The 12,966-nt window shown below is 36.8% G+C and overlaps 1 pseudogene; it reads left to right on the top strand.

Moving 5' to 3' along the window:
- Positions 1–268: 268 nt before the first annotated feature.
- On the top strand, positions 269–1,674 carry LOC143672671 (olfactory receptor 5I1-like; annotated as a pseudogene).
- The last annotated feature ends 11,292 nt before the right edge of the window (positions 1,675–12,966 follow it).

Below are 12,966 nucleotides of genomic sequence, written 5' to 3'. Positions count from 1 at the left end.
CTCAAATTCTGTTGTGCTATGCTGGATGAGCTGTTCTCTTTCAAAGAGCTGAAACTAATTGAGAAATGGAGCACCTTTTCCTTTGTACAAAGTCATCTATCTATTATTCAATCCCTAAACCTGTGAGGTTACTTAATTTCAGAGGTGGAAACTTTCCCTTAGCTCCAGCAGTGCTGATGGAGACAAGCTTTCAATGTGTTAGAGGGAGTTTTTGGGACTGTAGCATGGGAGGAGATGGCAAAATGAACTGTTTCCAAAGAGATTGGACATGGGGAATATGGTAGAGAGACTAGGACAACAGTCTAGGAATGAGGTGAAGGAGGTATCAACTAATGTGGTATTGGGAATGGTACAATTGGACAGAGATGGGATATTTTAATTGTGGAATTGTTGTTCATTAGATGTAATGAAAAAGAATGCTGAAAATTTATGGAAGACACCCAGTTTTAGAGTTCAGCAGCTGGCTTCATGATGGTGCCATTTACCATGAAAACCAATAACTTTAAGGAATAGGGGATATTAAATTTAGCAGCTACTTTTAAATGAAGGATTCCACTGCTAAAATATTTGAAAACCTATGCAGTGCACTATATTCCAATGTGTTATTAAGATGTCCAAATGAATTTTAGAACTACTGCTCTATTTCTTTTAACCTTTTTTTTGTTTGTGTTCAAGTTATTAACTAATATCATCATCATCACTCTGTCATTACTCCATATATCTAGGAATATTGCAAAGAGGTGGAGGAGGAGAATGCCACAGTGAAGACTGAATTCTTTCTTCTTGGATTTAGTGACCACCCAGAACTTCAGAGTCTTCTTTTTGCTGTGTTTTTTTCCATCTACTCTGTGACCATAATGGGGAATCTTGGGATGATTTTTTTAATCATAACCAGTTCCTACTTGCACACACCTATGTATTTTTTCCTCTGCATACTGTCCTTCATAGATGCATGTTATTCTTCTGTCATTGCACCCAAATTACTTGTGGACTTGGTTTATGATAAGAAAACCATTTCTTACAATGGGTGTGCTGCACAGTTATATTTTTTTCTGTTCTTTGGTTGATACAGAGTCTTTCCTTTTGGCTGTCATGGCTTATGACTGATACATAGCAATATGCAACCCACTGCTTTATACTGTTATTATGTCTAAGAGGATTTGTTGCCAGCTTGCAATTGGAGCATTTTTAGGGGGCACCATGAGCTCAATTATTCACACTGCTAACACCTTTCTTCTGTCTTTCTGCTCCAAAGAAGTTAACCACTTCTTTTGTGATATCTCTCCATTATTCTATCTGTCCTGTACTGACACTTACATGCATGACATGGTTTTGGTAGTCTCTGCTAGTTTTGTTGAAGCTGTCTGTCTTCTAATGGTTCTTCTTTCTTATGTCTACATCATCACAGCTATTTTCAGGACAGGATCTACAGAGGGAAGAAGGAAAGGCTTCTCCACTTGTGCTTCCCACCTGATCATAGTCACTATATACCATGGTACCCTAATCTTCATTTATTTGTGCCCCAGCACAGATCACTCACTGGATATTGACAAAGTGACCTCTGCGTTCTATACATTGATTATGCCTATGTTGAACCCTCTGATTTACAGTCTAAGGAATAAAGATGTCAAAAGTGCCCTTAGAAAAATGATTAGCCTGAAATTACTTTCTTAGGAAGGGATAAAATTGCATATGGTAGCCTTTCAACAGTGTTCAATCCTTGTATGGTTAGAATTGATGGAAAAGTCAATTTAATGTGAGTGTTTCCCACATCTGCAGATAATAAGTCTTCAACAAAAGAATATGGCCAGAGCCTAGTACCTGAGTCAGGTTACTTTCATATCATTTATATTATGTACATTTATTATTTTAATGTTGAAATTTTATGCACTTACTTCAGTGGCATATTCATCTTTAACTTTATCTCCTATATTTCATAAACTTGCATCCCAATATTGGATAAGCCATTGATATAGTATAATCCTTTTTTTGCAAAAGAAAATAAATACAATTCACTGAGTCTTTTTTCTTGTTTTCTGTGTACATATGTGCACATTGTAGTTTAGTTTTTCAAATTTTACTCACACAAAGAAGCATGGCTCAAATAGTAATGCTGTATGATTATACGTGGATTACCCTTCAATTTTCATGTGATAACTCTGAACACCACTAGATATTTATATGTGCTTATTTTAAGACCCTCAGCATGTTCTACCTTACCTTGTAGCACTTTGATACTGTGATTTATCCCTGTAATAGATTTACTCCTTAACAGTCTATGCATTATTTGATCCTTTCCTTCTTTATGAAAGGGAAAACCAAATTTGTAGAGTCTGCTTTGTTCAACTAATGTTGCCATTGCATGACCTTGGAAAAAATTGTTAAAATATGCACTCCAGCTGGAGGGGCTGACTATCCTTCCAGAAGGAAATGTATTTTGATAAAGTTATCAGGGTACCAGGAAGCTCCTCTGGGTCCCTAGCAAGTTCTCAGAAGACCAAACTGGGACCTGTAATGTAAGCTAATTAGAATTCAGCTACTATTGTGTAAAGATACCGTATAAACTGCATGCAAGCTGTTAGACAAAGAAGGAGGGAGAATCTCATCAGAATGAGAGAGTGGATCTCATCTAGGAAGAGAATGCTCTATTCTGGATTTTTATCAGCCAGACTCTGAATGCTGTCTCTGAGATTCCCCAGAGCTCCTCTCCAGGTGTTAATGCTATCCCTTCTGGAGATGTAACTATGTCTTATTTCTAATAATCTTCTAATTATTTTCCTAATAAATTCTGTTTTTACATCACTGAAGTCTGCATTGTCCATGAATCTGAGTCTATAAATTAAAATGCCACAAATATCACATTACCTATTGTGTAACACTTTATTACAGGATATCCCCAATATAGATACTCAGAGAATTTATAAGAAATAAATACAAATAAATTTATTACTAATTGTTTTTAACTTATATTTTGTGCCTTCAATAGGGAGAAACTATTTCTTTCTCTTGCAGTATTTTGATTCATTTTCAAGTATGGCACTGAATACATAAATGTCTTAAAAGATGCTACCTTCAATAGTGGTTTTTTAGATAACAATCTATAAATATTGACTAAATAAAAAATGGGCTCAAAGAATATTTCCTCAAGGATATATTCAATCTGGAATTTCTTCCTTGATAAGCAAAGAGCAAAATGTTCTATGTGGTGGTGGGCTTTTGGAACCACAGATGGAAACTGGGACCTATGAATGGTGGGATATAATCTGGTCTACTGCTAGTCTGCTCTATGGGACATAAAAAAAAGTGTGACTGGAATGTACAAAGAAAGTGATAAGCCTGAAAGTAGTGGGGAGATGAAAGCCTTCTGATTGTGAAAATTTATGGTAGGCTCTGACACCATACCATAATTCTATTCACTACAGTAAGACCTATTCTCAAAAGAGGGGGTTTTCCTTGCAGATCAATGATGACTCAGAGCTCCAGCCACTTTGTGCTTTCAACTGTGAAGAATGGAGTGTAATGCATTCTGAAGATGATAACAATTTTCTAAATATTGAGCAGGAACTATTTTCTGTAATGCATGGGTCAGTGATACTAGATAGCTACTGATCCATTCCTTAATGCAATTTTATTGATATATGTTTATATACCATGCAGTCATCCAAAGTTTGTCATTTTTGGTTCACAGTATCATCATATGGTTGTGTTATCATCACCACAATACATTTTTGAAAATTTGTTTACTCAAAAATAAATAAAATGAAGTATAAAAATAGAAAAGAGGCAATGTGATGGTGGCTCAGGGACATAATTCTCATTTGGCATGCTGGACACCTGGGTTGGATTCCCGGTGCCTGCCCATGCAAAAAAATAATAATAATTAAAAAAAATACCAGAAACATCCCATACCACTTCTCAGTTGTGTGCTGGTTTGAAACTGTTATGTATCCCAGAAAAGTCACATTCTTTTAATCTAATCCAGTGTTGTGGAGGCAGACCCACTGTAGGTTGGATTCCCTTGAGCAGGTAATTTCCATGTAGATGTGACCCTTCCTATAAAGGTGGGTCCCAGTGAACTTACCTGAGTCCTCATAAGGGCTCACAGAGAGAGAAATTGCTCAGAGCAAATACAGAGATGAAACAAGGTGCAGAAGTTTAGAGATGCTTGGAGAGAGAAGCTCAGAGAGGAGACCACTGGAACCAGAAGCCCAAAGCAATGAAATCTTGGAGCAAAAGGTCAGCAGATGTCACCATGTGACTTTCAATGTGACAGAGAAAGCCCTGATGTGACCAGTCTTTCTTGAATGAAGGTGTCCTCTTGTACATGCCTTAATTTGGATACGTTCATGACTTTAGAACTGTGCACTTGTAACTTAGTTAGTCCCTTTCATAAAAGCCAATCCATTCCTTGGATATTGCATTCCAGCAGCTTTAGCAAACCAAAACACCTGCCTTATTATTTATTTATATTTTGTCCTTATTTGTTTACTCAAATGTCCATATACTGAATAAAGGGAGTGTCAGAGAAGGTTTTCACAACCACACAGTCACAATGTAAGAGCTGTATAGTTTTATAATTGTTTTCAAGACTCAAGGCCACTGTACTACTGTTCAGTGGTTTCAATCATTTCCCACTACTTACTTCAATACACTGAAAAATGAAAAGGGACAGCTATATAATATATAAGAATAACCCTCTAGAATGAGCTCTTGACTCTATTTGCAATCTCTCATCCACTGAAAATTTATTTTGCTTCATTCTTTTCCCTCTTCTGATCAAGAATGATTCCTCAATTCCACAGTGCTGGGTTCAGGCTCACCCTTGGAATCATGTCCCACATTGTTAGGGGAATTTACACTCCTGGGAGTAATTTTCAACATGAGGGGAGGGTAGTAAGTTTACCTGCAGAGATGGCTTTGTGAGGGAGAGACCATATCTGAGCAACAAAAGAGGCTCTCTGGTGATGATTTGTAAGCTTAATTATAAGTAGCCTTAGGTTTTCCTCTGCATGAATAAGTTTCATAATGGCAAGCCCCAATATCAAGGTCTTGGCCTATTATATTAGTAGTCCCTAGTGCTTGCAAGAATATCTGGAATTCTCCAGGTGGGGAAGTTTAATATTTCCACATTTTTTCCCAGTCCCTTAAGGGGGCTCTGTAAATATTTTTTTATTCCCTGCATAAACTACTCTGGAATGTATCAGAGCATCACACCAACCTGCATAAACCAACAAGATCTCACACCCTTTCCAAGGTTCCATGTAATATGATGTTCAAATAATAAGTTGACCATACAAGTTAAATTAGTTAGTGGGCTAACAAAATTTAAATTTGCTTCTAGCCAACCATCACATTGAAACTAAAGCTCTCTAAACTTCCAGCTGATCTCATATACAGGTCAAGCCAGGTCAAAGTCAGCAAGAATTGACTAGATTAGGACAAGCATCCAGTTTATCCTGCAAGAATGAGGAAAAGTAAATGGCTCTTCTTTTAAGCCAATATGCTTTCAAGTGGCTTGCTAGTTAGCCATTAGGGTCAGCCTCTTTCTCAAGTTTTGGAAAAGTTACAAAAGTAATTGTTCTAGTTTGCTAGCTGTTGGAATGCAACATACCTGAAACAGAATGGCTTTTAAAAAGGGAATTTAATAAATTGCTAGTTTGCAGTTCTAAGGCTGAGAAAATGTCCCAATTAAAATGAGTCCATAGAAATGTCCAACCTAAGGCATCCAGGGAAAGATACCTTGGTTCAAGAAGGCCGATGAAGTTCAGGGTTTCTCTCTCAAGTGAGTAGGCACATGGATAACACAGTCACAGTTTCTCTCTTGGTTGGAAGGGCATATGGTGAGCAAAGCATCATCTGCTAGTGTTCTCTCCTGGCTTCCTGTTTCATGAAGCCCTTGGGAGGTGTTTTCCTTGTAATAAGCATGGTATTGATTTCCCTCACTTTTTTTTCTTTTGCATGGGCAGGGATCAGGAATCGAACCTGGGCAGGTGAGAATTCTAACACTAAGCCACTGTGGTCCGCCCAAACTCACATTTCTTTTTTACTTGAATAAAACTTTATAAACACTCCAAAGTTCCTTAGGTCTAAAATAAATAGTAAGACAGCTTGGGAGTGAGTGGGCTGCCTAGATGATGCAAGTTTGCAAACAATAGCTTTTAGAACTGTTCTTACAGTTTTTCTCTCTAGGAATGCTCTCCTCCAAGAGGGATGCATCATGTGGCCAATAGTTTGGGGATTAACTGAGAAAAACAAATTAAAGGATTAAATATTACCACCACTTTATTTTATGTTTCCTTTCAAAACATTACCATATACATTAAAACATATGACTAATGCCATTCCTTTTCATGGACAATGTCTTAGTTTCCTGGCTGCTAAAATAAATACCATCCAATGGGTTAGCTTAAACAACAAGAATTTATTGGCTCATGGTTTTGAGGGTAAGGGAAGTTCAAAATCAAGATGTAAACAAGGCAATTACCTCTCCCTGAAGATTCTGTCATCCTTTGGCTGGTTGCCCTTTCTGTTGGATTTTTCTTCTGTGTCCAATTTCCTTTGCTTAAAAATACTTCAGCTGCATTGGATTAAGATCCACCCTCATTCACTTTGGTCATTACTTAATTGATAACATTTTCAAAGTTCCTATTACAAATTGGTTCACACCCACAGGACAAAGGGTTGATACTTGAACATGCTTTTTTGGTGAATCTAATTCAATCCCCAGCAGAAAGAAATATGAGAAATCCAGAAAGATTCCTAGTGGGAATTTTCAATGCCAGAGGCTATTAAATGGGGATGTTTCAAAGATCCCTCCTAGACTTAGTCCTTTGCTGACTATAAAATGTCTACTTAAACCAATAGTGTTCACACCAGAGTCTGTGTGCTCTAGATATAACAAAAATTTCAGGAATTTCATGGATATAATTAGGCATGATGAATTAATGTCTAAATTCATAAAATTATAACCATTTTCCTAAAATTAATTGGAAGATGCCCTTAGGTTGGGGAATGTTTTTAGTTTTCCTTTCCCACCTAGCACATTTTAAAATTTCTCTCTCTCACTTAACAAATTCAAGATATTTCTTTTATCCACTCAGACACTGCTATGATGAATTGCCACATGAGAGGAACAGAAACAAAGATAAAGTTCTAAACTCAAAACACAACCACTTGAATATTTTCATCTTGTTGTTTTCTTTAATCAAAGCACCTCAAATAATGGTATGACAAAAACATGTATTTGAGGTCTTCTTCCTGGAAATATCTTTTTCTCTTTGAGTATTATGAAATAATCTAGATAAGAAATCGAAAAATATTACTCTGCAGAGCAGATCCAGTGGCATCTATTATTATGAGAAAAAGAAACAGTAGTAACAAAATGGAAAGCATGCATTATTTGTTTACTTTATTGTTTTTGTTGTTGTTGGTCTCTTATACTAACTCCACTATGGAATCTAGTTGAAAAAGCATGGAGGTTCTCTTAGCAGTCCCCTTCAGAGTGAAGGTGACAACACAAGAAGCCCAGGACTGCTCATGGAAAGACCCAGACATGTGAACATCCTCAAAAGCAGAAGAGAGAGGAATCATTTGGCCTTGGGTAACACATTGTGAAATGCTTTTTGAATGTGGGGCTTTTTATACTTGGTCATATTGTGACATTTTGTGCCAGATAATTCTTTGCTGTGTGTGGCTGCCTTGTGCACACACTGTAGGGTGTTTAGCAGTACCTATAGCCTCTATCCAGCAGATGCCAGCAGAATGTTACCCAATTGGCATAACCAAAAAGTCTGCAGATGTTGCCAATTACCTTTGAGGGGTAAAGTCCCTCCTCAGTGAGAACCACTGCTTCATGTGTATGTATTAATCTGATTTTTAGCTTTTACCCTTGAAAAAAAGAAAAGGTTTTCAATCTTATGTACTACCTTGAACTCAAGGAAAGTTAAATAACTCAATTTTCCTGGTAAGAAAACCTTATCATTGGAATCATTGTCTGTTTTCAGGTAGGGATTTCTCGATGCTTGTTTCCTTTACCTCTTCTAAATCAACTGAGAGTGGGGGAATACTTGGTTGTGTTGGATTCTAGTCCAGATACTCTTTCCCTCATAATAATTCATTTGGTGCCTCAACAGTCATACATGTACTAATCAAGAGTCGGGAAGAAGTGGGCCCTTATCCACTATCTGCATTTTTTGTGTTTTAAGACTTGAAGTAATCTACCTCTCATTGAAGAAAAAGAGTTCTCACCTTCTCCACTCCATTCCATGAATACTCATATTTAGTGAAAAAACAGGCAAGTTTATATATTCCCCTTTTGAAAAATGGAGATAAAACATGTACATTTCAAAGATGCTATGATGATTAGGTATACAATGCAATCTATAAATGTTGGCATAATATTCTCTCTGTGCAAACTGGTCTGCTATTTTTTAATGTGAACTGTTACCACAACCATTTTTCAGGTTATTAAAAACTCTTCAGAATTAATTTAATAGTGATACATTACTTTTAAGTTTAATATCATAAGTAATGTTGTAGTGTGTTAGTAGGCATTTTTGTTATTCATTTCTTATTTGCATCTTTGGTCAGTTCTTGTGATAGAGTGAAAGAAATGAAATCAATTTATGAATAATGTAATTTTAGGGCTTCAGGGCCATTTTTACAAGAAGTGTCATGGGAGCAGTATAATATTTAAGAGTATCCAATTCCTTAAACCCTGGCCAATATTCAAGAGCATAGCTAACAAAATCATTATGGTAATGTCTTAGAAAAATACCGATAGAGTGTAAAAATTACAGATATCAACACAAAATGGAAACTTCTGATTTAGTAATTAAAAAAATACATTTATCCCATTACTTCAAAGGAAAAGTGAAGGAACAGTATTTTATATTGTAAACTTTACTTTCTAGGATCCCAGGTTTGGGTAATTATTTGAAGGACTTTTGGGGAAACATGAAATTTAAACCATGGCACAATAAAGCAAATTAAATACAATTTTACCTTCTTTCTAGTGATATTATCCCAAAGATAATTTAAAGAGTCTTATAGACTTCTGTAGCTACAATTGTTTTGTAATGATTTTGTGTGAACTGTGAGCCTTGTTCATTTGTATTCCACTATTTCTGAATTACTCCTAAACTTCATAAAAGCCGTGTCCTATTTCTTTGTTGCCAAAATTATTTCACTTAATTATTCTCATATCTGAGTTTAGGAGAGAACAAAGTTGAATTTTTAATTCTATAATGGAGAAGGAATTTTAGTTTAATTTAGTTTTGTTTTCTTTTCTTTTTCCCAGTCCCAAATAAAGTGGGGACACAGCAGGGAAACTGCAGCACCGTGTCAGACTTCATTCTCCTGGGATTATCAGACCTCCCTGAGTTGAACATCTTCTTCTTTCTTATGTTCCTTCTCAGCCATGGAGTCACACTGTGGCAACTGGGCATGACCACAGTGATCCAGGACAGCTCTCAACTTCACACCCCGATATATTTTTCCTTAGCCACTTGTCCCCTGTGGATTTCTGAAACTCCATGATCATTGGGCCTAAGATGCTGGCCAATATCTTAGACAAAGCCAAAAACTATTTCCTTCCTGGGCTGCACTTTACAGTGTTTCTCATTTTGGTCATGTGTAATCACTGAGTTCATGCTGCTTGCTATGATAGTCTATGCCTATTTTGTGATTATCTATAATCCATTGTTGTACATGGTTGTCATGTTGCAGGAGCTCATGACAGTCTGGCATCTGCATGGAATAATGTATTCTCTGCTTCACAAGTATTTAGCTCTTCAGATTCCATGCTATAGATCAAATGTGATTAACCAGTTCTGTGATTTGCCCCCTCTCTTATCTCTTGCCTACTCTGCTGTGTCTAGGAATGAATAGATGCTGTTTATTGTGGCCACTTTCAATGAGATCAACACCATCATGATAATTCTCACCTCCTATTTGTTTATTCTCATTGCAATCCTGAGGATGCACTCTGCAGATGGAAGGTGCAAAGCCTTTTCCACCTGCCTCTCCCATCTTACAGCCATTGTTATCTTTCATGGAAAAATTCTTTTCATTTATTGCCAGACCAGTTCTGTCTGTAGTCTGGAAACTGATAAAGTGGTCAAAGTGTTCTATACTGCAGTGATTCTCATGCTGAATCTCCTGATCTAAAGCCTGAGGAAGAAGGTTGTGAAAGCAGCTCTCAGGAAAAATGGCAGTCTTCAAAATACTACTTCAGAGAAAATTTTTAGCAGTAGCTAGATTTCCTAGTTGGGAGTGTGATGGAGGGCTGAGTAAGTGGGTTGCAGTGTTGGAATGGAGTGAACAGTAAGTTGCTAGATAGTTCTGAATGAGTCTTTTTGATTCAGTTATTTTATGTGTTTTCAATTTTCAAGAGTGTCAGGACTCAGAAAAAAATCTTCCCATATAAAAGGAACTTTTTTTAGCCAGGGGCGCCTTCAGCTTCTTTTGCAGAACCAGATGTGGCAGCAAGATCCCCAGGCATCCCACATGTTCATTCACATCATTGCATGCCTCACAACTTTGTTCCTTTTTGTAGCAGCACAACCTTCATTCATAAGTATGCACCATCGTTCACAAATCTACTTCTCTGTCAGTGCATTATTCAACCACCTGCATTCATTGGGTTTCATGCATAGGGCTCAAAGTCCATAGTCCATAAAAACTCTGAATTTCAGATAATTTCATTGTTCCCAAGAGAAAGAAAACCAATAAACACACCTCACCAAATAGGATATCTAAGCCTCCTCTTGTTGTTGCTGTGGTAGTGCTGATGGTTTCCTTTTGGACAAAGCTCATAGCATGCAATAGCAGTTTTCCCCCTGAACCTTGGACTTAAACATTCTTTGTACAGGAACCATATCTTTGAAGTACCACTTGCAAGAACTAATTCATATTTCTGGTGTTAATCAGTGGGACATGCAGGCCTATACAAATCTTGTTCATCTTCAATGTGGTAATATTACTTATAGACCCACTAGGGAGCCCCTTCACTCCTGCCTATTTCCTTACTTTGAAGTTCAGCCTCATTAGCTAAGGGTTCACCCATCTCCAGCTTCTATGTATCTCTAAGTCCTCTATATTCTGTATAGTAAGCCTCTGATGATGCTTTATGCTGGTCATAAAAGTTTTATCATGCAGTGTCTATCCTTTTGTGTCTGACTGGTTTCAGTCAGCATTATGTCCTCAAGGCTCATCCACCTTGTCATGTGCTTCAGGACATCATTTTGTCTTGTTGCTGTATGGTGTTCCATCCTATGTGTGTACCGCATTTTGTTGATCCACTCATCTGTTGATGGGCGTTTGGTTTGTTCTCATCTTTTGATGATTGTGAAAAAAGCCGCTATGAACATGAAAAAAAAAATCCCCAGGCATGCTGGTGTGGCACCCATCAGAAGGCACCACACCCATCAGAAATGATAAACAGTCATGTAGTCAAGACCTGTCCCTGCTTGATAACTCTCCCCTCCTAGCATGTTTTTTCATATAAAATCACAGCTCTCAGAAAGAGCTGGGGCATTTCCTTTCTTTTCACTGGCAGGTTTCACTGACTCCACCCACTCTCTTCCCTCAATAAATCTGTTAAGCTATCACTCACTGTCCTAAGTGGAATCCTTCATGACTCCATGCCTACAAACAGTAGGACTGAGTGTGTTTCAAAATGTTCATCCCACATTTTGCTTTCTTTGATGTGTTTTGTCTAAGAGGAAATGAGAAAGGGCACTGCTAAGAAACAGGCATTTAATATGCTGCAAAACCTTTATGAATCTAATAAATAACCCATGACAACTACACTTTCTTTCTGTATCCACCATGGAAACTAGGATTCTTTTCAAAAGCATGCTTCTATTTTCCATGTAGCATAGTTGCATTCATTTGTATAATTATTATTATCATTAGCAATATTTCTGATTATCTTGTCACTTATTTTTTCTTCTGGTCTTCATAATTGCTATGATCTAGTCATAGTGGATCAAATTCCTCCTATAGCTCATAAATGGATGACCTCTCCTCTGCATACACTCTTTGCAAACATCTGCTTTTCTTCAACTCCCCTTTCTTCACCTTTTCTCTGCATGCCTAAATCACACCTCTCCATTCAGTCACTATTAATATGCATGAATTTACACTTTAATTGTTTTTCTGTTTCATGTCAGTTTCTACATTTCATTTACTTTTTGGAAAAAAAAAGATTCTCTCCTTATGCCAGTAATGATGTGAGAATTATAATGAGCTTGAATCCATGAAACCATGATTTTGATCCTGATTTTTTTCTTTTGTTACATAATTTATCACTTACAATTTCAGTTTCCTGAAGTTTATATGTTGGATAATATTGCCAACCTCACAACATTATATTGAGATTACATTTTGAGAACGTATTTGACATATGACAGCTCACTGGACCAGAGGAGGTACTTACTTAATGTCTATTTAAATGAAGTCTTTGTGGCCTGGGGTTATTTTCCTTTTATTCTTTCATTACCATTAGCATATCATTGTTTTCTTTCATTTTTATTTTATTAAATGGTTAATGAATAAATACTGGTGAATAATGCTTTTCCTTCAACTCCTATAATATAAACAGCCTTGTATGTTTCCTTGGTTGTTGATATTCATTCACCAAGGAGAAGCTCTGTTAGGGAGGTTGGTTCAAAGGAAATTTTCCTTATCAATGGAATAAATGGTATATGTATCAGACAATGTATGAACTGAGGGCACTATATTGACTTTCAAGGATTATGAATTGGCTTAAAATTGTACACATTTTCATGAGTATGATATCATTTAGGATCCTCTCACTAAAACAAATCCTTAGTGGGATTTAATACATGAAATTTTAGATGTAGAGAAGCTGAAACAGCACAAAGGAGATACTGTGTATTAATTGAAGGATTGTTACCTGAAGGAAACAGCTATTATACTTGACATTGGGTGACAAAAGAGAAA

This window comes from Tamandua tetradactyla (assembly GCF_023851605.1).
Source record: "Tamandua tetradactyla isolate mTamTet1 chromosome 1 unlocalized genomic scaffold, mTamTet1.pri SUPER_1_unloc_1, whole genome shotgun sequence".
Lineage (NCBI taxonomy): Eukaryota > Metazoa > Chordata > Mammalia > Pilosa > Myrmecophagidae > Tamandua > Tamandua tetradactyla.
Note: the sequence above shows the minus strand (reverse complement) of the source record. Positions and strands in the feature narration are given on the sequence as shown.